The sequence below is a fragment of the Puma concolor genome, chromosome A3 (genome assembly GCF_028749965.1).
Source record: "Puma concolor isolate L17-30 chromosome A3, mPumCon1.1.hap2, whole genome shotgun sequence".
Lineage (NCBI taxonomy): Eukaryota > Metazoa > Chordata > Mammalia > Carnivora > Felidae > Puma > Puma concolor.
Genome location: NC_141669.1, coordinates 32961683 through 32989146, shown reverse-complemented (window position 1 = coordinate 32989146; position 27464 = coordinate 32961683).

Genomic DNA, 27464 nt, shown 5'->3' with positions numbered 1-27464 from the left:
AGAAGAAAAAGGAGTGAACTGTAGGTGGTCTTCAAGACACTCATTTTAGCTTTAAGGACACACAAAGAGCAGGGATTGTTCTACATGACAAAATAGACTAAGTCAAAAATGGTAAGAGATGGGTCGCCTAGGTGGCTCAGGCGGTTGAGTGTCCGACTTCACCTCTGGTCATGACCTCACAGTTTGTGAGTTTGAGCCCTGCATCGAGCTCTGTGCTGACAGCTCAGAGCCTGCTTCGGATTCTGTGTCTCCCTCTCTCTCTCTCTGCTCCTCCCCCACCCATGCTGTCTCTCAAAAAAAATAAAAAATGGTAAGAGACAAAGTCATTATATAATATAGTGGCCAATTCTTTGAGAAAATGGATAAAAACATTCACCCAACATCAGAGCACCGAAATACATAAATACTAAAATCTGGAGGGAAAAATGGACTACAGTGCAGTAGTAGGGGACTTGAATATCAACTTTCAACAATGGCTTTCTGTATGATCCAACAAAAAAATTAATTTGAACCATGTTTTAGACCAAATGGACCTAAAAGACATGTACAGAACAATCCATCTGACAGCAGCAGAGTATACATTCAAGTGCACATAGAACATTCTCGAAGATAGTTCATAGGTCACAAGTCTTAAGATTAAAATCATACTACCACAAAGAGTTTTCCCACCATAATAACATCAAACTAGATACCAACAACAGGAGAAAAGGTGGAAAAATCACAACCACGTGGAAATTGGACAATACACTCCTGAAGCAATTGGTTAAAGAAACAGGGAGCCTGGGTGGCTCAGTCGGTTAAGCATCCAGCTGTTGATTTTGGCTCAGGTCAGGATCTCACAGTTCATGGAATCAAGCCCCATGTCAGCCTCCCTGCTGACAGAATGGAGCCTGTATGGGATGGATTCATTCATTCACTCATTCATATTCTCCCTCTGCCGCTCCTCTGTGTGTTCATGTTCTCTCAAACATTTTATTTTTTTTTTAATTTTTTTTTCAACGTTTATTTATTTTTGGGACAGAGAGAGACAGAGCATGAACGGGGGAGGGGCAGAGAGAGAGGGAGACACAGAATCGGAAACAGGCTCCAGGCTCTGAGCCATCAGCCCAGAGCCCGACGCGGGGCTCGAACTCACGGAGTGCGAGATCGTGACCTGGCTGAAGTCGGACGCTTAACCGACTGCGCCACCCAGGTGCCCCTCAAACATTTTAAAAAATGGATATCAAATATCTTGGAAAAAAATGGAAATGGACACAACATATCAAAGGCTAGGAGATAATGAAAAGCAGTTTGATAAGGAATGTAGGCTTTATCACCATAAGCTTTAAGAAGTATTTCAAACAAACAACCTATAATTACACCTCAAGGAACAAGATAAACGAGAAAACTAAGCTCAAAGTTAGCAGAAGGAAAACAGGAGATAAGTGAAAGAGAGACCAGAAAAATAGAAAAGATTAGTGAAATGAAGAGCTGCTTTAAAATTGACAGATGTTTAACAAGACGAAGACTCAAAATCAAATCAAAGATTTGCAATCAATATCACACAAAGGATAAGAGACTACTATGATTATATGCCCACAAATTACATAACCTAAAAGAAACGGATAAGTTCCTATAAATATACAGCCTACCAAAACAATCAAAGAAATAAGAACTCTGAACAGACCAATACTAAGTAAGGAGAGTGAACCAGTAGTTAAAAGCTTTCCAAAAAGAAGTCCAGAACAGATGGCTTCACTGGTGAATTCTACCAAAACATTCAAGGAATAAGTACCAATCCTTCTGAAACTTTGCAGAAACAATTGGAGAGAATGCCCACACTCATTTTAGGAGGCCACCATTACTCTGATACCAAGGCCATAAGAAAACTACAAGGAAACCATAGGCCAGTATTCCTGATGAATGTACATGCAAGAATTCTCAAGGTATTAGCAAACCAAAGATCAACACATTGGAAAAATCATGTATCATTAAGAAAAATTTATTCCTGAGATTCAAGGATGATTTAACATACACATAATAGGGGCGCCTGGGTGGCGCAGTCGGTTAAGCGTCCGACTTCAGCCAGGTCACGATCTCGCGGTCCGGGAGTTCGAGCCCCGCGTCAGGCTCTGGGCTGATGGCTCAGAGCCTGGAGCCTGTTTCCGATTCTGTGTCTCCCTCTCTCTCTGCCCCTGCCCCGTTCATGCTCTGTCTCTCTCTGTCCCAAAAATAAATAAAATGTTGAAAAAAAAAATTTTTTTTAAATAAAAAAAATAACATACACATAATAAATGTGGTACACCATATTAAAAGATTAAAAACATCTGCATAGATGCAGAAAAACTATTTTGCAAATTAACTTTTCATGATAGAAACTCAAAAAATTTAGAAGGAATATAGCTCAATATAATAAAAGTCATATATGACAAGCCCACAGATAATACCACCCTCAATGGTAAAAGGTTGAAAGCTTTTCCTCTAAAATCAGAAACAAGACAAGGGAGCCTGCTCTGTTATTCAACATAGGACTGTAAATCCTAGCCAGAGCAGACAAGAGAAAAAGCATTCAAGTAACAACGGTAGTAAAATGGTCTTTGCTTGCCAATGGTATAGTCTTTCTTTAAACTTGTTATGTAAAATTCCAGTCAGTCAACATCGGATGTAATATTAGTTTCAGGTGCACAAAGGAGGGATCCAACACTCCCATGTAACACCTGGTACTCATCACAGTGAGTGCACTCCTTAATCCCCATGTAATTTCTACTACAGAAAATTCTAAACACTCCATCACAAAACCGTTAGAACTAATCAACAAATTTAGTAAAGTTGCACAATAAAAAGTCAGCATGTAGAAATCAGCATTTCTATACTCTAACAAATCATCTGAAGAATACACAACCCCGTTCACGGTATAAAGAAATACTTAGGAATAAAGTTAAATCAATGAGGCAAAATACCTGTACCCTGAAAACTACAAGATTTTGATGACAAACTGCAAAGGAAACAAAGATATTGTGTCCATGGATCAAAAGAATATTGTTAAAATGTTCATTTTACCAAAGGCCATCTACAGATTCAATGTAATTCCTAGAAGTTCCAATGGAATTTTTCATAGAAATAGGAAAAAAAAATATCCTAAAATCTGTATGGAAACAAAAACCCTGAATATGCCAAAGCAATCCTAAGAACAAAGCTGGAAGCATTGCACATTGATTTCAAACTATACTACAAAGCTATGATTTTTTTAAAAAGTGAAAAAACCTCACAATATGGTATTAAAAAACAAAGACACAGCCCAATGGATCCCTCACATATACAGTCAATATTTGACAAGGAACCCAAGAATACTCCATGGCAAAATGATCTTTTCTTCAATAAATGGTGCTAGTAAAACTGGATAACCACATGAATAAAATTGGACCCCTACCTTACACCACTTTCAAAAATTAACCCAAAAGGAATTAAAGACTTAAACATAAGACCTGAAACCATAAGACTCCTAGAGGAAAATGTAGGGAAACCATTCCTTGATGTTGACAATTAGTTTCTGGATAGGACACCAAAATCACAAGCAACAGAAGCAAAAATTAGTAAGTGGGACTGCATCAAACTAAAAAGATTTAACAGCAAAAGAATCTATAAAATGAAAAGGTAACGGGCATACTGGGAGAAAATATTTGCTGGTCATAGATCTAATGCGGGGTTAATATCCAAAATATGTAAACTGAATAGCAAAATCAAACAACCTGATTATACGATGGGCAGAGGAACTGAATAGACCTTTTTCCAAAAAAGACATACAAATGGACAACAAGTATATAAAAAGGTACTCAAAATCCTTAGTCATGAGGGGCATCTGGGTGGCTCAGTCAGTTAAGCAGCCGACTTCAGCTCAGGTCATGATCTCAGTTCATGAGTTTGAGCCTCGCATCAGGCTCTGTGCTGACAGGCCTGAGCCTGCTTCAGGTAGGGGTGGGTGGGTGGGTGTGTGTCTGCCCGCCCCGCCCCCCCCCCCCCCCATGCTCCATCAAAATACTGAAGAGTTGAAAAGTTTTTTAAAATCATTAGTCATGTGGGAAACGAAAATCAAAACCACAATGAGAGATCACCTCACATCTATTATGATGGCCATCATCGCAGAGACAAGAGAGAACATGTTTGCAAGGATATGGAGAAAAGGGAATCTTTACACACTGTTGGTAGGAATGGAGATTGGTACAGCCATTATGGAAAATAGTATGTAGGTTACCCAAAAACTTAAGATCACCATATGATCCAGCAATCCTACTCCTGTATGTATATGTGTGCACATATCAGAAGTAAATGAAAACAGGATCTTATATCTGCACTCCATGTTCATTGCAGCATTATTCACAATTTATACTGTATACATTGTACTATATTACATGTGTGAAAATTGCCAAGAGGTTAGATTTTAAATGTTCTCACCACAAAAAAGAGATGGTAACTATATGATGTGATGGAGGGGTTCGCTAATGTTATGGTGGTAACCATTTTGCAATATATAAGTCAAATCAAAAGTAGTAAGTATCTAATCAACATGCTGCACACCTCCAACTTGTATATAAATTAGATCTCAAAGTTATGGTCAATAAAATTTCATCTGCATTTTTTAACATTTAAAATTAATTCCTTAAGTATCAGATTTGTTTGTCCATAAGATGAAGTACTTAAAAGTCAATATTAAGTTTATAAGTTTAACAGATTTTTTTTTTATGAATTTACTTTATGGTCAAACTGGCTTTCATACAACACCCAGTGCTCATCCCAACAAGCGCCCTCCTCAATGCTCATCACCCATGTATGGTGAACTAAGTTGTGAACTGATCCCAATGGAATAGTTCAGAAAATTTTAAATTAAAAAAAAATTGGGTGCTTTAAAGAGTCAAAAGGAACACTGTGGAACAAGACAGTTTGTGAAAATTAGAAATACCATATATATATATTAGAATTCAGTACATCTTAGAAGATAAGAGTTGAACAAATCTCCTAGACAAGTAGCAGGGGTTGTCTCAGGGTGCAGGCCACTGAAAAGCTGTAACACGAGTGGCTGTCACACCAATGGCTGTCCCTGGCATTGTGCCACGTCTGGCCCCGCTCCAGAGCACAGCTTCCAGGACACTATGTACATTTAGTCCACCTTAAACAGTCTGAAGCAGATAAAACCTTTTGAGCTTTTGTTTCTTCCTCTTGTCACAAAGCACCAAAACATTCTACTCAATGTGATAATTAACTATCAGACAGATCGTTGGAATACAGGATGCACGTATCTCCATACTGGGTTCAGTCCATAGAGAGGCACTGCCCTGAAGCAGGGAGGAGAGACCCTCGAGTGTCCCATTTACTGTGCGACGGGCACTACAAAAACAAGAGGGCATTTCTCCCCCTTCCACAATCAGTTCTAAAGGAATGATTAAAGCACAGAAGAGCTTTTGTTACCCATCACTGTTGAGTAATGATCACTCTAGTCACGAAGGAGTCTGCTCCGATAAGGAGATGCATTGCCTGGAAAATGTGATGTTTCATACTCCTGCATCTGCACTCTTGCAAATGCTTTCTTGGCACCATATTTTGTATGATTAATTTTCCACTAGATTTACCCAAAAGGAATCCAATTCCGTCTTTATAAAAGTTTGACTTGGATTTTCTAAGTAACTCCTGACACCAAACGCAGAAATTATGCCTTCGTGTTCCAAAGGAAAAAAAAAGTTATTTTCTTCACACTTTTAGCTAGACATTACCTTTTCTACTATACAGAAGTAGTAAATAGTCCGTTTGCTAGATCATTAAGATCTCCTGAGTCATCAGGCCTATTGCAGGCCTCCTCAACTCTGTAGAAAGACAAGAGAATAAAACTCAGGCTACGACGTACAGAGCACACTACTGGAGACCCGTCAGAGCACAACTCTATACAAGAATGGCATGGCACTCAGCTGGGCTTGCTGTCCATTCTAAGAACACACAATTATCCCTCTTAGGAACTTGAGTCATGGTCATAGAAAGTGATAGAAACCTCAGGATTCCTATGTTGAGCAAAGAACCAGGAAGTAAGCTATATAAACTAGATGCTATGCATATAGATCAGGAGGCACTATATCTTATAGACCGCTTTTGAAAACAAAACATAGCTTCTTTTCACATCCCTCTAACCCAGCCTGCCCTCGCCAATGCCTCCATACACACATAAAATTTGATTATGTAGAAGATGGGCTTTGAGAACCTATAACTTTTAAAGCTCGCAAGTAATACTAATAATCCACTGAGGAACCATCTCTAAAGCCCCTTCCAGAGCTTTGATAGACAAGATGGCTGTGCTCTCCAGGAACTGGAGATATAAATTAAGACAGAACAGAGCAATGTATGGTGTTACAGGAGCTATAGAAGTATCTTAAATAACAAAGCCTTAAGAGTGTAAATGTTCAGAACTCCTTTCTGGAGGAGACAGACTCAGAAGTCTCAGAATGTTTAGAATGAACAACACGAGAGAGGGAGGAGGGCACTCCTGGAGACACAGGAGAAGTGCACCAGCATGAAGTGCAGCAGGTCGAGCGATACATGCAGGTAAACACTGGCTGTGAGCAGTAACCAGCTTGGTCTGGACACAGTAATCCTCCCCTCTGGGGGGCCTTTGCCCCAGGTTTGCTTAAAGATTTCCTTCAGAGGAAGAACAGAGCATCAGAGGAGTCCTCAGCCTACTACATTAATAAAAGCTATGCCAGACTGACTACAAGGCCTAATACAAATCCTGTGTCTTATCATAAAGCCTTCTCAGACCAAACTTTTCTTCTTTCTGAGTTCCCTGAACTCAGTTAAGGATGAATTAAAAGCACCTAATCCAGCTTCCCTTAGGTTACAGATCATCATCCTGAGAGGTTTAGTTGCTTCCCAAAGTAGACATACTTTGCCCTATTCCCCCTCTCCTGCCAAGTTTAACGGAAACTCCCTGGACATTGTATATAAAATAAATAGACTCCAAAACACTATAGATATTTCAAAATGCTGAAAAGTTTTTCGACTATTCCATAGGAAGGTGGGGCAGGAGGGGGGTGTGGCAGGAAACAAAATGGCAGATTTAAGCCTTAATATATTTAAAAAATTGTATTAAACATAAGTGGTCTAAATCCATCAATATGAAAGATGGCAGACTGGGTTTTTTGTTGTTTTTGTTTTGTTTTTAATGATCCAACTATATGCTATCTACAAAAAGCTCCCTTTAAATACAAAAATATAGACAGGTATCACAAAAAAAAGCTAAGGATATATATCATGCTGTTATCAAAGGAAAGCAGGAATAGCTACATTAATATTAGGTGAGTAGACTCCAGAGCAAGAAAATTACTGGTTCCAAAAAAAGTTCTATCATGATAAAAGAGATAACCCACAAGAAAACAATCCTATATATGTATACATTTACAAATGGAACTGCAACATATGCAAAGCAAAAACTGATAGACTAAGAAAAAGACAACTCCACAATTATACTTAGAAACTTCAATATTCCTCTTTCAATACCAATAGAGCTACTCAGAAAATCAGCAAGGATATAGAAGAACCCAATATCCATCAACAAAACCTAATAAACACAGAACACTCCACCCAAAAATAGAATACACATTCAAGAACCTACAGAACATTGATCAAAATAGGCCATATCCAGGATCATACAACAAACCTCAACAAATTTAAAATAAGTCCTAGAATCACTAACCACAATGAGACCAAACTGAAGATCAGTAATAGGTAACAGGAAAATCTCCAAACACTGGAAACTAAAATACTTCTAAGGAATCCATGAATCAAAGAAGTCTCCAAGGAAATTTAAAAATACACTGAAGTGAAGGAGAATGAAAATGAGACATGATCAGAACTCGTGGGACACAACTAAAGCAATACTAAGAGAAACTTCTAGTGCTAAATGCCTATGTTAGAAAAGAGGAAGCTCTCAAACTCATGCCTCAAGAACCCAAAAGAAGTAAACAAGTAGAAGGAAATAAAATGGGAATAGAAAAACAGTTGTGAAATCAAGGAGACACAAAGTTGATAGACAAAATTGTCAAATCTTAACACTGACAAAGATGACCTACATTACCAATAACAGGAACCAAACAGGTAATATCCCTACAGGCACTACAGACACCAAAGGAATAAGGAGGGAATACTAGGAAGATCCCAGCAGGCATACACTTAACAAGTTAGGCAAAACGGACCAATTCCTCAAAAACACAAACTACAACTCATCCAGTAGGATGCACAAAACGAATACCCTATAACTAGTAAAGATATTGGATGATAATTTTAGAATTCCCAAAAAAGAATTCACTAGGCCAAGATGGCTTCATTGGCAATTCTGCCAAGTATTTAAATTAACATCAACTCTACACAATCTCTTCTCAGAAAATGGGCAAGAACACTCCCCATTTTAGACTGGTACTGCCCCGATACCAAAACCAGACAATACTCAAAGAAGTCTACAGATTTTTTTTTTTAATTTTTTTTTTACATTTATTCATTTGTGAGAGTGAGAGAGACAGAGTATGAGCGGGGGAGGGGCACAGAAAGAGGGAGACACAGAATTCGAAGCAGGCTCCAGGCTCTGAGCTGTCAGCACAGAGCCCGACACGGGGCTTGAACTCACAGACTGCGAGATTATGACCTGAGCTGAAGTCAGACGTTTAACCGACTGAGCCACCCAGGCATCCCACAGAATATTCTTAACATGGAGGTCTAAAGTCCTTAAATAGCAGCAAATATAGTTTTTATATATTGCTGAATTTTAGGTCAATTATACCTCGATTTAAAAAAAATTATACAGCATAACAAAGGAGTTTATTCTAGGAATAGAAGTCTGGTTCAATATTTGGGAAGTCGATATAATCTATGTTAACAGGCTAAAAAGAAAAATCTCATGATTCCATTAATATGGAAAATGCATTCAATAAAATTCAACATCCACTTATTTAAAAACAAAAATGAAACCTCTCAACAAGAAGGGAACTTTCTAAACTTGATCAGGAGAATCTACAAAAACCCCACAGCTAAAATCATACTTCATGATGAATGACTGAATACTTTCTCAAGTTCAGAAACAAGGATGCTTGCTGTCACCACTTTTTTATCCATTACTATCCCGGAAATTCTAGCCAGTGCAAGAGGAAAAAAAAAAAAAAAAAAAAAAAGTACACAGATTGGGAAGAGAAACTGTCCCTGACTGTAGATGACATAGTCTATGTAAAATCCCAAGACATCTACGCTCTTAAAAAAATACCTCTCCTAGAATTGAGACTACCAGATCACAGAATACAAGATAAACACACAGAAAATCAACTGTATTCTTGTATACTAGCAATGAATGCTTGAACACGGACAGTTAATACCACTTACCATTGTTCAACAAGAAAAACAAAGGTGTAAATCTAACCAAACTTGACATGCTGAAAACTACACAATGCTGATAAAAGACTTCAAAAGCTCTAAGAAGAATTACATTCTTATTAGAATAACCAAAATAAAAATGGTGACAATACCAAATGCTGATGAGAAAGCAGAGAAAGCCGATCGCTCACACATTGCTGAGGGGAATATAAAGAGTGCAGTCACTCTAGAAAATAGGTTGATAGTTTCTTTAAAATATAAAGTTACCATGTAACCCAGCAGTTGCTCTCCTGGATCTTTTTCTCATAGAAAGGCAAACTTACAACACAAAAACCTAGACACAAATGTTCATATCAGCTTTATTCACAACCATGCCAACTGGAAATAATGTAGATGTCCTTCAAGTAAGTGGTTAACCCGTGGTGTACCTATACCATGGACTACTACTCAGCAATGAAAAAATATTGATGCGCTCAATGACTTAGGTAAATATCCAGAGGAAGTTGGTGAGTGCAAAGAAGCAATCCCAAAAAGGTTACATGTTGTATAATTCTATTTTGTAATTCTTGAAATTACAAAATCATAGAAATGTTAAACAGGGTAGCAGTTTCAACAGGGAGGGAAATAGGTGTGGCTATATAAGAGAACATAAAGGATCTTTGTGGTGATGGAAAGGTTCTGTATTTTAAAATCTTTTTAAGTTTATTTTGAGGTGGGGGTGGGGTGGCACACACATCAGCAGGGGAGGAGCAGAGAGAAAGGGGGAGAGAGAATCCCAAGCGGGCCCTGCGCTGTGAGTGCAGAGCCCGACATGGGGATCGATCTCAAACCATCAGATCACGTCCTGAGTGAAAATCGAGAGTCAAACACTCAACCAACTGAGCCACCCGGGTACCCTTGGAAATGTTCTGTATCTTGACTCGATCAGAGTTGATAGATTGGTTGAGATACTGTGCCGTAGTTTTACAAGAGGTTACCGGCAGGGAAAAAACCAGGTAAAGAGTACGTGGGAACCCACCGCATGATTTCCTTCAAGCTCACGAAAAGCAACAATCTTGAGATGTACAGTCTCCAAGCGTTTTTAAATAGGTGGCATGCTGCATGCATAAGATTTTGGATCAGCAAGGGTATTTCTTGAAGAAAATACTCTTAAATAGTTCACCCTGGATACCTACTACCTTCAGCCTGATGGTTCTAGGGACTACTAGGGGAAGCAGAGTGGACAGAGGGCTAAGAAGGTCACACCTAAGCACTGAAATCAACCGAGTTGGACAAAATGCAGCCCTTAATCCAGTTCCTGCTCTACAGCCAAACCGGAGGGAGGCTTGAAGGTTCAATGACTTCATCTTTTGGTCTATGTAAAAGGGCACGAGGATAGCCGTCCCCACCTACCACACAGAGCCCTCCTGAGGATAGGCACAAGAACTGAATTCCCCAAGACACTTCAGTGAGGAATCAACTTCTGTGGTGGTCATACGCCTACGATTTGCAAGTGGCAAAGTGGAGCAGGATTGAAGTAGAGAAGGGAGAAGGGACGGTTTTAGTCCCAAATGGCACAGGCTTGATTTGTGGCCGGAGGTAAACCACCCCCATGACCCACGGGCACCAGACCTTAAGAATTCCTTTCAGGATGTATGCTGCCAGTAACAGCAGAATCCAATTACAGTCATGTGGTGTTTCCTGTCATATCAAATTGTTTCATCAAACCATTTTGTATAAATTTAGCAATAGCCCACATTTCACACACAGCTTCCTCTCAATGTGAAGAGCTGTCAATGTCTACGTGTCATTCCAATGCCAATACTACCCTCTAGTGGCCAGAGCAGGTGGCTGGCCCGAGAACCGAACTCGCCTGTTTGCTCAGGTTTTTCTGTGTGATTCATAGTACTGTCCTCATCAAAAGCAACCTCACTCAAGAGGGCTTTCTGCTTCCTAAAAACGAATTCATTCTATAGGGTCATGGATTAAGCATGCTAGAACAGTAGTAGCTGGTAGGTTAGCTATCATACTCAAGCCTTACTAATACCAAAACATTCAAGAAGAGGTCATAGGATTCTGTTCAAATACCAATATTCCTTGTAAATTTGGAATAGAATTTGATTTACAAAAGTGAGGTCTTTTCCCCACAACTCTAGAAATACACCTATGGTGTGAGTACAGAGATTTTCATTGCCATTTAAGGGTAAAGGAGGTTTCTGCCTCCTCAGTGGACAAGGATGTTCAAGGGGTTGTACGGGAGATAAAAGACACATGAGGAGGATCTCCAATCCAAGTTTAGATCCAGTCCTGCCACTGGTTAAGGGTTTTGGTCCGGTCACTCCATTTTGTGATGCCTTGTTTCTTTAAAAAAAAAAAAAAAAAAAAAAAAAAAAAAAAAAGAGAGGGGGATTAAAATAATGCCTGGCTTACAAAGTGGGGGAAAACGTATATACAATTCTTGGCACATAATAGGTACTCAAAGGACATTATTAGGTACAAATTTGTACCAGTTCACACATGCTCAAGAAACAAAGAATAGGTGAAATGTCATTTGGGAGAATTAGAAAAAAAACGAGAGGAATACTAGCCTTTCCTCTACGACTACCAAGATAGGATCCTAGGACTTTATCTGTAAAAGCCGTAACTTTTAGTGATTTTTTTTTTTTTGCAATAGATTTACTGTATACTAACCACTGTTCTTGATACTTTATATGAAATACCTCATCTAATCTTACCACAAGCCCCCTACAGGAAAGTGAGGTAAAGGTCACATAGTATGTGGCTGGATGGGTACCTGAACCCAGACACCTGAACTCCAGCCACGCCCTCCTACTATGCTATCCCATATCCTTAGAGCAAGCCCAGGCAGGTAGAGAAGACCAGTTGGAGATTTTTGTCACTGATGGCTTATTCTTAAGACTTAAGATCAGGCTGACCAGGTTTGGAGGACAGAGAAGTCAGCTACTGCCCAAGAGTCAAAATATTTCTGACTAAAAACTGTTCCCACCCACCCCCATTTTATTTGCTATTAACCAGAAAACTGAACACGCAAAATGTTGACATTGGTTCAGCAAATGTGGTTTCTTCAAACCACTGAAGACCAGTTCCATCTTCACAAGAAGGCTGACCCAGGAAAATATACCCTATTTTATACATCGGAGGTTAAGACAGTTAAGTAGACCATCCAAGATCACATAGCTGGGAAAGGCACAGCTAGGACCCTTAATCCCCATTCTCTGCTGCCAATCCCATGCTTTCCTTTACCAGGTTTCTGTAGAGAAGAAGTTCTGTGGAAAATCCTGTTTCTAAATAGAAGATCTCAAAATTCGACTTTCAACAGTGCCAGCGGTTCAAAATCCAGTCTTCACTGAGAGGAAAACACGGGAACAAGTTTAAGGTTGATCCGGCTAGAGGTACTACATTCTCAAGGGGCCATTGTTGCCTTTTTCTGATCCCAGGTCAGCTATGGTCTGCCAGGCCTCAAAAGAGATTAGGACAGGAGAAAGCTAGGTAATGTGAATCTTCACATTTGTGAATCCATCAGCACTAATAGAAACAAATCCTCATCTGCCAACTTTCTGGGTCAGTAACTGCATCATCACATTTGAAGGTCACACCATATTTTGTCTTACAATCAGACAATGGAATTGTTCTTGTATATTAGTATTTTGAGCTGTATTTTCAAGCCGCATCTAGCACATCCTAAAGCCTCATCTTCAAAAGATATTTTAGATGTTAAGCTGGAAGAGCCCAGTCCCTTGAAACCTCTCTTCTACCCTGGATAACCTATCCACTATTCATGTTCCTAGTTTTTACTCAAAATGAAACCATACTGACCCCTTTATTATTGAAGGGAGGGGAAAACACCTCTGTAAAGAAAATTGGCTGCTGGTCCCCCAGCTACCATGTCGTCTCACAGATGGGTGGAAGCTCCAGTGGCCTTTCAATTCAAGAGGCAAAGTCACCCTCAAGCATATGGGGACAACCAAGACTACACTTTGCAAAGTTCTGTGGTAAATTATCCTGTCCCCTACTAAAAGGAAAACAAATCCCTACAGATATGTGCAGCTGCAAGCAATTACTCATCTCCATTATACACTCACTTAAAAGACTAATTCAAACCCTGCTGCCTACACCTGTGTGAGGAAAGTAAACAAGTTATAAGGAGAAAGGACGACAATGGAAAAACCTGTCTATAAAAGCATGTATGTGGTCATTTCCAGAACCCCAACATTAACTGATCAAGGCATCGAATAACTGTTCTCATTACTAAGTGATCTGGGTTACTCCCAGGATAAGCAACACGTCACTTCTGTTGCTAAATATCGTCGATCTCTTACACAAATACAAGTCTCATGCTACCCTTTAGAAAAGGCATAAAATTAATGATTTGAAAGAGCCTTTAGGGTCCAATAGCCTATTTCCACCCAGGGACAGAAGAACATATGCTCAAAAGAACGAAGTGACCAAAAATCTGCAGAGCATGAACGAGAGATAGGAAGTTCTACCTCCATGGGCAGGACCTTTGTTCCAGACAGTGTGCTGGAAACATTTCATGGGTTATTTTCATCATGAATATGGCATTGTTCAGATCATTTTCAAAGTTTAAAGAAGAAACCTGTCCATGATCACACAACTTGAAAGCAGCCAAATGGAAGTCAGTCCTCTCGCTCCCAAGCCCAGGGCTGTTAAGCACTAGGCTAGATCTCCAGGGCTGAGCATTTAACACATGGGAGTCTCAGGGCTGGCTGACTGCATGTTGGGAGTCACCTGAAGAGGTTTCTTTTTTGGCGGGGGCTAATATCTGGGTCCAACCCTCAAGGAATTTGATTTAATAGGTTTCAAGTGTGCCCTGGACTTGGCAGTTTTTTCTAACACTTAATTCTCCCATGCAGCCACATTTGCAAACCACTGGTGAAACAGAACCAGAAGGTCGTGTGCATTCCTTTTCACAGTGGATGCCAGAAATAGTTTAGCATAAGGGCTTAAAAGAATCATCTCAAGGATCATCTGGATCTGGATCTCAGACTCAGCTCCGTTACTTGCTAGTTTTATAATCTGGGCAAAATTAACCTCTCTGAACCTTAGTTTTCCTCACTTGTAAAATGGAAACTCCATGTTCACAAGGATTAAGTTAAATATGATTATGTGAGAACTTCGTATAGTGCCTAATGGGCAAAATAGCATTCCTATCATCTAGTGAAATATAGGAGTCTAGTGATTTCATTTAATCTAGATAAGAGATCATGCATAAAATATCATTAATGTTAACTATCCTGAGGGTTACCCATTAGAGTTTGTGAGACATTCACGTATCTCATTTAATGCTTATCTCTGTGACATACCAGATTACAAGTGAAAATGAAGTTCGGAATACCAACTCTTTCCTAATGGCACATATTTCTAAGTCACACAACTAGCTAGAATTTGAATGACTATCAAATGGCTCAGGTTCAAATCAAAGAACTTCGTACAAGCTGTGAGACTGGGATTTTTTCCCCCAAAATCTAGCAAAAGTTTTAAGTTTTTCTTCAATATAGATTCCTTATTCTAAACAACCTGATGACTTCTCTTGAAATACTTTGAAGCCGGTTTTTTGAAATACAAGATAAAAAAGCTACCCTCCTCTTATTGTTCCTTTTCTATACTAGGAAGTATTATCCAGTTTGATCACTCAATCCATGGTGCTTACTTTTGAATGATATTTGAGCATGGACTTGATTTCAAGAAATGAACACTAGAGAGAATGAGCATGTTTAAAAGATTCAAGTAGCTTCAGGAATTTCAAGAAGCTAGAACAGCTTACAAAAATTAGATATACAAGATCTGCTTTGCCTTTAGTTCATTTCCTCATTTTACTGATACAGCTTGTGTACGTGTAGATCTCTAAAAGGTACAAGACAAGTGAGACTTCAGGAAGTGTCCAATAACTTGTATCATTATAGAAGAAAATTTTTTTTATCTTTAATTCCAGCCAAGCTAAAGGCCCCTAAATCTGTTTCATCAATTGGGAGTAATTTTTCCTGATACATACATCTGACTTCATTTTTGTTATAGAAATGACCTCTGAATCTTAGAAGCTATCCTAGAGGTTTATCAGGTCTCAGTTTCTTTACATTTTAATTATCCCTGAAGTGATATAACTATACTCCTATCAATCCTATAATCTTTAGGAAATTGAGAATATTTTTTAAAATGCCTGAAAACTAATCTCAGAAACTTGATCCTAAGTAATTATGGCAAGAAACTTGATCCTAAGTATGAAAAATATGGCAAGAAGAACTAAAAACCAATATAGGCAGCAAATTTAAGTTAGGTCCAAAGGCTATTAAAACTAGACGGGATAAGAGGTCACCCACTCTCCCCTGAGATGAACTGCACACAAAGATGACAGACAAGTCCTCTAACAACTAGCAGAAACAGACTAGAATTCAGAAAACTTACGGATTCTAAGGGCACTGTGCCACAATGTTTGATTTGCTCCAAACATCAAGAGGATAGCCCCTACAGCTGCAACAGTCTTTTAAAATGTGATCCCAATGATGTATTAGAGGGGTAAGGAAAAAAACTACTGATGTTGAGTCCAAACAATGTTAGACTGTTGGAAGTCCATAGATTCCAGGGGCTAGAAAAATCAAGCATCTAGGACTTACAAAGAGATCATCTACTCACTCACTTTACAAGTAAGGAATCCACAAAAGAGGACATAAAAAAGATAGCAATAGCACAGTGATTTTGCTATGGGTTGAGCACTCCACCAAGCCACTGATGTGCCAATTCTCCTTATCTTGTTATGAAAGCCTTAATAGGGAAGTTCTATTAGTATTCCTTTTAAATAAGGAAACTAAGCAAGAGTGTCGGTAAATTACCAAGGCCACATGACTTAAAATGGCCTTCAGCAACCCCTGCCTTCTGGTATTCACATTTACTAGTGACTGATTTCTAACAAATACAGCAAAAGGGGTGGGTGACTCTTGCTAGCAGTCAGCAAGAGACTGCTGACTTGCTAGCACTTACTAGTTTCTAGCTTCCTCACCACAGTGAAGCCAGATATCATGATGTGAGCTGCCCGTGGAACAGAGGGTGGGTCTGGCCGGGAGTCAGCAACAAGCTGAAACCCTCAATCCAACGGCCCACAAGGGACGGACTCCTACCAACCACCATGTGAGTGAGTTAGAAGCTAATCTACCCTCAGGAGATGACCACAGCTCAGGCCAACAGTTTGACTAGTTTGTGGGAGACTCAAGATCCAGCTGAGTTGCACCAAGATGGCAGACCTACAGAAACTGGGAATGTATGGTTTTAAGCCACCAAGATTTGGGATAATTTGTTATGTAACAATGTATCTAGTACACTGAAATCTCAAGATGTAAGGGTATCCAACTTCAAAGTCTATTCTCTTACCTTATACAAGAAGGTCAAGGATAGTCTAAGCAGCTCATAGCTAACCTACAATATGACTATGTCCATGTCTGCCTCCTTTGATTCCTTCAAAAACTGCTGACACTGCTAGGCGTCAGGAACTCTCCTACATTCTAGGATATGAAGACAAGGTTTCTGATCTAGTACTTGCCTTCAATTAGGGAAGAACATATGCAAGCAGTAAACGTTGTTAAGTTACCAAATTCAAATTGTAGATACTCATATTCAGGAGCAAACATGCAATTCTGGCCATTCCAGATTTTAACGTAGAGGCCCACAGAGCATCTGATTACTATTTTTGTTGGTATGGCTCTTTTAGCAGGACAGAAATAAACACTGTTTCACGCACATTATCTCATGTAAAAGTTATTCACCTCCATCTCTTTGCTTAACCTAAGCACAATATTTTAAAGAATGCCTCCTAAAATTAATACAAAGTAGACCTACAGCAGATGGTGTATTAGGAAAACCTATAGGGAAAGAACAGGGGGAGATTTAGAAGTAGAAATTTGAAGTTTTAGGAGAAGAAAAGGCAAGGGTGGCATTCAAATGGACAGAAGAGTACAGATAGAGTACTGATGGCTTGCTCTAGCTAACCCCTGTGCCTACTTCTCCCTCCCCTTTCCTTTTTCATGCAATTGAGGAGAGTTCACACTAAAATGATAACCCATGGCTTATTTGAAAATGTATCTGAATTAGCAGAGGATGACGGAGTGGATAATAATGGCACTGAATGTGGACTTTGGGTTCCTAATGGTTTTCAGGAGAATTTGTCTCCGTTTGGTTGAGAAGCCTGACAGGCTATGAAGTGAAAACAGTGACAGAATGAAAAACGATGTGTTTTTCCTCAAGCTATTTGATCAAGAGCTGGAGCAGGAGCTAGATTTTTTTGTGAATTTACATTTTAATATCCATAAGTTTCTTCCTGCATCAGATATTTTTTTTTTTCCATCTTTTCAGAAATACTAGCTTTGGCTTACTTCTCAGTTTTCCATAGTTTCCTTTCCTGTCCCAGGTGCTGTAGGTTCCACCCTACAAATGACTTATGGGAATTAAATGTTTTTTAAAAAATGTTAACGTAAGGGGCACCTGGGTGGCTCAGTCGGTTAAGTGTCCAACTTTGGCTTAGGTCATGATCTCGCAGTTTGAGTTCAAGGCCCACGTCGGGCTCTGTGCTGACAGCTCGGAGCCTGGAGCCTGCTTCAGATTCTGTGTCTCCTCTCCCTGCCCCTCCCCAACTTGTGCTCGGTCTCTCTAGGTCTCTCAAAAAAATAAGTACAAAAAGAAAAAAGTTAAAAAAAAATTCTAATGTGAAAAAACACAACTTCATACTAAATCATTCGTGCCAGACCATGTGACTAGCAGGTAAATATCTTCTCTGATTACCCACCAACAACACGATTCCATTTGAATTTCTAGACTATTTAAGGTACCTTAGACTATTTTTAGAGTTCTAGAGAATGAAGGGTCAAGATCTGTTGGGAATGCTCTTCCTAGGTTATAAATGGTTGCGTGCTTGCTGTGCTCACATGGGGGGGGGGGCGGTGGGGAAGGTTGGGGAGAGAGATCATTCTAACCTTCTCCTCTATTCCTAGGACACTAATCCAAGGGAGGGGATCTACCTTCATGACCTCATCTCAATCATCTCCCGAAGACCTCACCTCTAAATATCACATTTGGGATTAAGGCTCCAACATATGAATTTGGAGAGAACACAAATATTCAGTCTTGATCTTCATTTAGTGCACTGGGGCTAATGAGCCCAAGTGAAATGAGGAGATGCTGTGCTCAGCCTGTGGTGACATAGTCCTGAGCAGCTAAAGCAAGACAATCAGGTCAAACTGGACTATGAAGTACAACCAACAGAATAATCTATATGAGGAAAAGCACTGGAATAGGTATTTGAAACAGGTGTAACAAAGATACAGATCTGACAGAAGATAAAATAAGCACAATGAATGTTCAAAACCTAAAGCCAGAACAAGATAAAGGATTTTAATATTTTGAAGACATATACGTGAAAGATATTGCATTGAAATGAAAACTCAGTTGAAGGAATTAACAGCAGAGTGGACAAAGTTAAATAGCAAATTGGTGAGCTGAAAGATTGGGTTGAAGAAATTGCCCAGAACACACAAAAAATACAGATATTAAGGAGTACACATAAAAAACAGATGTAAAGTAGTATAACTGTCCAAAGAAGGAGGGAAATTATTTGAAGGAATTACAGAAGAGACTTTCCCAGAACCAGACAGTAGGATCTGTGAAAGAGTTTAGACTGTAAGAGGGTTTGAGAAAGTCATTCTTGAGGGAAGCAAATCTTCAGAAAAACCTGAAATTGATCTCCAATTTCTCATCTGCATTGGATACATAAGTACGTGTTACTATCTTCAAACTGCTAAAGAGATGGTTAACCCTAGAATATTGCATCCTACTATGCTAGCATTTGAAAGAAAGATTTTTTCATATTTATGAGCAGTCAGAAAATATGCCCATACTGAAGCTGTTTGAAAGGTACTCTACAGGAAGAGGAGAAATGAATACAGTAGGAAGAGATAGGAAGTAGAGATAGAGTTCTAAATCTTGTGGTTTAATTAAAGAGGAACAGAGGTGGGGAGAAAGAGGGAGGTGGAGGTGAGGAGGACAGAGAGGAGGGCAATGAAAGACAACAGAAAAGAACAGAAAACCAAGAAAATAGATCCTTACTCTGGAAAAGAGGAACTTTGACACTAAGAAATGAATTTGGAAACGGCGGTAGGACAGGAAGAGACAACAGCGAGGTCAGAGTAGGCTACAGTCTTATTTGAGATGAAGGAATGGGGGCAGGCAGGACAGATGCACTTTATAAATAGGGGGAAATAGGTATAAGTAGGGCTTTCAATTTATATTTAATTTTCCTTTATTTTGAGAAACTGTGTGTGAGGGAGGGACAGCGAGAGAGGGAGACACAGAATCTGAAACAGGTTCCAGGCTCTGAGCAGTCAGCACAGAGCCCAACATGGGGCTCAAACTCCTGAACCGTGAGATCATGACCTAAGCCAAAAGTTAGAGACTTAACCGACTGAACCACCCAGGCAGCCCAGGGCTTTCAATTTAGGAGTAACTATCAGGATAAAAATTAAAGCTCAACTTTCATCCTTATCAAAAAAAAAAAAAAAAAAAAAAAAGCGTTGACAGAAGACAAAGCATAGTAAAACAGGAAACCATTCTCAAATCTGCCTTTTTGTCCTGAACTACATATTCTACATTGAATCACTCCTTGATGTCAGCTATACTTGCTTATGACCCATCTAAAAAGCCATCAAGTTTGTCTACACAATACAAAGGTCTTTATGTTCACAAATGAAATAGTCCTAATTTTGAGGAGTTGTCTGATATTTATATCAAAGTTATTCAACCCCTGTATAAGGATTCAAGCAGTTTTACTCAAGTTATGGAAACACTGAAGATACAATACTAGGTGTGCTTTGAAGAACTACAAAACCCTTTGGGTCTAGTGCATTTTATGGCAGGGTAGATTCTTGCCACCTTAAGGTCTTTAATGGTAGTAAGTCATTAAGGCTCTTTTCATTCTGTCCCATTTAGATCTCCAGATACATCATCCTCAATTTCTTACAACCTGGAGTTCCAAACTAGCTTACTTGCAGTCATATGAAACTTATATTTACTGACTCCACTCACTTGTCCTTTGCACAGGTTAGGTCTTCTTCCTGGAATCCCCATTTATCCATCCACCTGCATTTATTGGCAAGGAGAACTTTGGCATTTCACAACTCAGCCTGTGCATCTAGCTCTTCTCCTGAACACTTCCATAATCCTTCTAAAGGGTCTATACAGGCCCTGTCCATTGGATTGAGTCAACCCCTGCAAGCATCACCTCTTCCATGTGCACATCTCCTGGTTTCATGCTTGATACATTTTCACAGTTCCCTCAGGTCCATACCCAAGAGCATGGAACACAGGCATCCTGCCACAGCCCTTTAATCCCCATCTCCTCTATGAGCCACACTGACCTCAAGATGCCAAGGCCCTTCTCAGGCCTCAGCAACCTGAGAATACTAAGGGAACTTAACAGAAGTCCATGGGGGAGGGGAAGAAAAAAAAAAAGAGGTTAGAGAGGGAGAGAGCCAAAGCATAAGAGACTCTTAAAAACTGAGAACTGAGGGTTGATGGGGGGTGGGAGGGAGGGGTGGGTGATGGGTATTGAGGTGGGCACATTTTGGGATGAGTACTGGGTGTTGTATGGAAACCAATTTGACAATGAATTTCATATTTAAAAAATAAAAAGGGAATTTTCAATTAATATAAACAAGATGGTATTTTCTAATTAACAGGATTACTCTTTTACAGAACTATCAGCTTACCAGGATATACCATTCAGACTGAGAGAAGCCTCAGGACAGTCTTTGATCAACAGTCCTTTATTGACCCAACCTCTTCACGAGCCCACAACCACACCTCACAACACTGTGTTTGCCAACAAAATCCTGGACACATCATATAGACTTTTTTTACATCCATGTGATGCTAGAGTAGAAATGGAAAGGCAACGGATAAGAGGCCACGGAGCTGAAGGTAGACCTGGAATCAAAGGTTAAGGCCCACCTACAAAATTTGGTACATTAGGATAGTGACTTTAGTACTGTCTTACCTTCTCGCTTGCTAAGTATCTCCGTCTAGCTCAACAGATCCCTATCAAAGGGGAGATAAAGTGAGATTTCTCATCTGAAGGTGTGTTACAGAGTGAAGAGCTATACGTACAGAAGGTATTAAGTGAGCAAAGAATTGTTGGCTAACCTTAAGAAGGACTGCAAGACTTTGTGGCCGGCCTGCACCATTTTATGTATTAAGTAGAATTTTCTAAGTGACAATCTCCTGGCTTGAAACATTCCTATGATTTCCCCCTAAAATTTTTGCGGACTTCTCCTGACTTGGCATCCAGGTATATGGAGGAGTCAGGTGTGTGAGTCTTTGGGGATCCTTGGGGATCCTGACCTTGTACCAGGCTGCAGGAGCAATAGTCCTGGTCTTCCTGGGTGCCCCAACAGTCTGCTGGCTTCCTCTGAAGTCGGCAGAATTCAGGTTCCTTTTCCCAGCTCAGATGGGCTCCTGTGCTAACTCACTACAGCTTGCCTTCCACAGGCTACAGGTGCACAAGTTATTCAACATCACCTCAGTCAAGGGTCATCACACAGGACTCCATCAACCCCCTTTCATAGGCCCTTGGGCTCTCGATTCAGTGACTTCCGGACAAGAATTGGGGCAACTCCGTAAAGCTCAGCTGCCGGCTCCTCTCTGCTGACCACCCAGTATGCTTTCTTGCAGTGGCACTCCAGAGAAACAAGGCAGTTTTCCCCCTCTTTGGCACCAGCCTCACATACCCAATACACCTATTTCTCAAGCCTAAACCTGAAGGACAAAGGGGCAGCAAATGTCCTGCCATCTCCCTCAGCTCTGTTCTCTGCACACAACAAACAGAAGTAGTATTTTCTTTCTCTTACATTTTCTCCTCTCCTCTTCAGAGGGGCCAGGCTGGTATTAACAGACAAGCAGAGCCCTCCCAGGTATGAGGAAGAGGCCTCATTTGTTGACCTACCAGCCTTATTTGTGGATATTAAGGGAACTGGAACGTCCTTACTCTAGACCATTACCATGGCTTACTAACCATTATCTTGCTAACTAATCTGATTTTGATCAAATTCTGAGTATATCCTTGGCTCTTCCCTTTAGCATGACCTTTATAATATATCCTGTTCCCCAGAACTTCCCAAGCCCCTACCCCCAGACAACTGAGTGAAGTATAGCAAGAGCAGTTGTATTGAGAGAAAGGAAACCAAACTATTAAGTTTGAAAGTATTACCCCAGTGACCGGTAAATACATTGTGGGGAGATACATTTTCTTGTAAGGATAAAAAAATAGAATGCAGACACAGATCTCCTTTGGAAGCCTGAACAACTCAGGCTTCTTTGGAATACAAGGGACACACTGGTATTCAAGGAACCTGGTAGATGTAGCCTCGAGAGGTTCCAAGTCTGAGGGGTCAAATCCTAATAATTCATAGTCACTTCCCAACTACTACTGATGGTGATAATGGGGAAAGCATCTGACTAGAACTAGCCAGAATCTCGATGTTTATACACAGACCACAACCCCAGGTGTTCAGGTGTTGGCTCTAAGAGGATGTCAGAGTAGACAGGGATTTTAGGGAACTAGATGGAGAATTTTTTTTTAAGCCTTAAATACAGTTTCTGCCCACCCCCACCATGAGCATTAGCATAGGTATAGCCTGGAGGTGCCTGGGTGGCTCAGTCCGTTAGCGTCCAACTTTGGCTCAGGTCGTAATCCCGTGGCCTATGGGTTTGAGCCCCACATCAGGCTCTGTGCTAACAGCTCAGAGCCCGGAGCCTCCTTCAGATTGTGTCTCCCTCTCTCTGCCCCTCCCCTGCTCATACTTTGTCAAAAATAAACATTAAGAACATTTTTAAAAGGATATAGCCTGTAATCCGATTCCCATCTTTTAGGATCACTTTAATTCTGTGTAAATCTCAATTAGTGTCCTCCAAGTGAAGAGGGGATGGGCAGCACAGAGAAGGTAAAAAGCATCTCAGAATACACCAAGTACAGTAAATTGGTGCAGCTCACTTCATATCAAACAACGAATCTTTAGAGTAAACCTTGTTCTGTCCATTTATGGTGGGGATAATATAATGGGGGAACCAGTTTCTATCATAATTGATCCTAAGGTATATTTAGGCCAGGGGTCACAAATCCATGTGGCCCCAGAGTTCTTGCGGGCAGGACCACTGTGTGGGGTAAGAGGTGGGCCACAGGTTGTGGGCTGTGAAAAATGGGAGAGGGATGCCTACCCATAAATATCGAAACTTAGGTTTTATGTAACCCTGGGTGATCTCTGCTGCCTTTGGTCAGCAGGACACCACTTTCCACCTGCAGTATATACGAACCATGCCTGGCACTTCTGAAGAAACGAATTTGGCTTCTATTTCACAGAGCAAGTGAAGCTTTTGGCTTGTGCATTAGATTTCTCCTCTGGGTGTCCAAGTGCACATGTGTGTCTATGGCCAGAGATAAAGACCAAGTGTCTCTCCTCTGAAGGGGTGAAAGTCAGGGAGACAGCCAATTAAGACAAATACCACAAGTTTCAAATTTTTCTCTGGAAAGCAGAAGCCTGACACACTCACCCCTTTCGTATATTCTGTCAAGGAGAACCCGAGTTGGAGAAAACCATGGATTTGTGGCTGGGGGGGGGGGGGGGAGGAGGGGAGAGAAGTCTAAAGGGAAAGCCCCACACTTCCCACGTGTTAGTCCTACATGAACCGAAGCCCTGCCTCACTTTACAACACTGGGTCTTATAATAATAATCCAAATCAGAGTCGAATTGCCCAGACAGGTTTCCTTTTGTCTGTGCAGTGTTTTTGAATCTTTGATTTTAAAGGATGGTAAGTAATTCAGAGTTCAAAAATCCCAGCAGCACTGGAGCCAACATCCTGCCTGTGCTGAACAGAGGATGCCTCCCCAGATGGGAACTGTACTCTCTAGATCATCACAGTCCCTACCACAGAGCTCGCCTTTTATCACCATCTTGGGCTATTGTTGTGTTTTATTTTTAAACAGCTGATTACTTAGGTTTCCTGCCTGGCACCATGGGCATCAGGGTCTATAATCCCCCTTCTAGAATTCCCTGCTCACTCCCCTTCCCATCACCAGGAGGCAATCAGGATTACCACCCCATGCTCAACACTATGCCCGTGTACACACAGGAATGCCAAAAAAACGCAGTGCGTGCATCGTCAGATGTGTTTTGCCAATTAGGGAGTAATGGTTTCAGAGGGATAGTCATGGCTCTGAGAATCCTGACTCTACCACCTGACCGAAGGCAGACTGGGCTCTTGACTTTAGTCCTGGACAGCAGTTGGCACAGTTTCTGGATAAATTCCTAAAGGGACTTGTTCCAAGTGTTGCCATACATAAATTTCCTCTTCCTGGAAAAAAAAAAACTCACAGACCTTATTGACACTTGCTTAATAGTCATAGTTTCTCTGTTGTCTTTAAGAGAAAAATCAGCATCAAACACCTGAGGAGTATTATTAAGGAGGGTGTGAACAAGCTGTGATTGAGATACTTCCCCCTTTTCCTTAAAAAGTGGATTTCGTTTTCTGCCTAGATGTATGGAGTTACAGGATTTACCAAAATTGTGAAATCTCAAAAACCTTTACTTCTAGCCTGATCGTAGGGATTTCATCCCTACTCACAGAAACCTCATCTGTGCAGTTGGCAAGCATCTGGCCACCTTGGAAGCCTAGCCTGTGACTCAGGGTTTGACACTGACATTACCCTCTCAAGATCCCATGGGCTGTTGGCTTCTCCCAAGCAAAACCCAAGCCTAAGAGGATGAAAGAAGTCATTTGTCAAAAATGGGCACTACCTGTTTGGCGAAAGCAAGCCTAGAATTAAGAAGTGACAGGCAGGGAAGACAGAATTGGGTCCAAATGCCATTTGTCTATGTGTATAAATTTTTAGGTATCTCCTAGCATATTTGCCCTTCTTGGTAACTGTTTCCTTACAGCCCTTCAATTTGTGCCCTAGAGAAGAGGAAGGCAGATACCACCTGGGGCAAGAGAAAATGTGGAGGCAGTTCCTGTCCATCAAGAAAGGAAAACAGAAGCCCTGGATATGAGAGGAGAGGTAGCTGTCAGGAGAAGAAAGGTAGCCTACGAGCTGTCAGATACATTTGAACTGGCATGGTAGGGAATTAAGAAACCCAACTGGCTATGTGTCAAGGCATGTTCTGGAATCAACTTTATTAGTAATGGAACATTTTTCTTCATCTTTGAACTTTTCAACTGGTTATAAGTATAAAAAAAGGGGTGTGATTTATCAATTCCTCCTTAAACCCCAGTAAATAGCAAGGGATTGGGTGCAGAATATTAGCAATTCTCTTGAAGTGTAACTTTGATTAAATTCTAACACCTTAAACAATGATAGGGATAAAACGGGCTATTGAATCTGGCTAAGGATCCTGGTCAGCCTTTCCATGAGAAATAGCAATGAAACTGCACTGTTACATGGCAGATCAGATTGAACGGACTTAAGAGCTAAGCAGTGGAAGAAAACTCTTGGCTCCACAAAACATTTTTTGAAGAAAAAGGCGCCATTAAACCAAAACCAGACTTTTACTCTTCCTCCCAAAGGCTAGGTCTAAGAGTGGAAGAGGTCATCTGTGAAAGATAATAGGCATATAACTATCTGAAAGTTATACAGAAGAATGAAAGTTACAATGCAAGCCATTGACATTTACAATGTTAACATCAGAAATGTAAGGTTTCACTTTCAACTCTTATCAAAAAAGTGGCAGAACAAATGATGTTCTAATGATGATTTCATGTAACAGAAACCCTGCAAACAACAAAGGACAAAATAGAAGAGAGCCAAAGTGAAGGGTATATGTGAAGATCTAAAGCAGGAAGAGAGAACATGAAGACACATCACTCTACACTTTGACCCTTCCTCTCCTGCAAGATGTGTAGACCAGGCCCTGACCATCTCTCAACTAGTGAATCACATAATCAATGAACATCAAATAACATTTAGGCCAAAGGGGATTTTTTCCTCCACCAACTCCTTACAGCCTATAGCTACTTCCTGCTGAGTTAGAGACATGGACAAGGTAACAGGTTCCCAAAGCCCTTCACCTCATGACTTCACACTTTCCTTTTTTCATTCAGCTCCTCAGATTAGCTCCTCTATACTATCCCCCCCAGCCCCACATTCCCCAACTTGGTTTTTTGTGACCATTTGAGATTTTCACTCTCACCTTCAAGGCTTCTCCCAGGGCACACTTCACCCTGGAATTTCATCCTTATCCTGCCTCCTACTCTAGCCAGCCACACCTACCCCACCCCCCCCCCCCAATTCACAAGGCTTTTCACTAATTTTCCCCAAAGCTTTCACCATTCACATTTTCTAACCCCAACTTATTAAAAAAGAACAGTCTTCTAGAATTCACTCTGCTTAACCATGCCAGTTCCAGGAGTTTTTATTTATTCACGAAATTTTATATCCTATGCAAGCAAAAGGGTAAATGCAGTTATGGATGTAGTGAGGATTTCTAGATAATTCTTTTATGGCCTCTGGATGGTAAGAGATCTGGCCCCTGTTACTTAGCTCCCAGAAAAGCAATAATGTTTTTAACGATGAAGTTGAGGGGCACCTGGGTGGCTCAGTTGGTGGAGCATCAGAGATTGGCTCATGATCTCACAGTTCGTGGATTCAGGCCCCACATCAGGCTCTGTGCTGACAGCTTAGACCCTGGAGCCTGCTTCAGATTCTGTGTCTCCCTTCCTTTGCCCCTCCCCTCACTGTCAGAAACATTAAAAAAAAAAAAAAAAAACAACTATGAAGTTCCCCACAAGCCTACGTCCATCCTTCGAGGCAAAAAAAAAAAAAAAAAAAAAAAAAAAAAAAAAAAGAAAAAAAAAAACCCTTTTACCTATTAGGATAATTACTACTCCCACACTCCAGTCCCAAAAAATGGGTGTTGGGGATATAGAGAAAAGGAAACCCTTGAACATGGTTTGGGAGAATGTAAGATGATATAACCACTGTGGAATATAGTATGAAAAGCCCTAGAGAAATTTAGGAATAGAACTACCATATGATCCAGCAATCT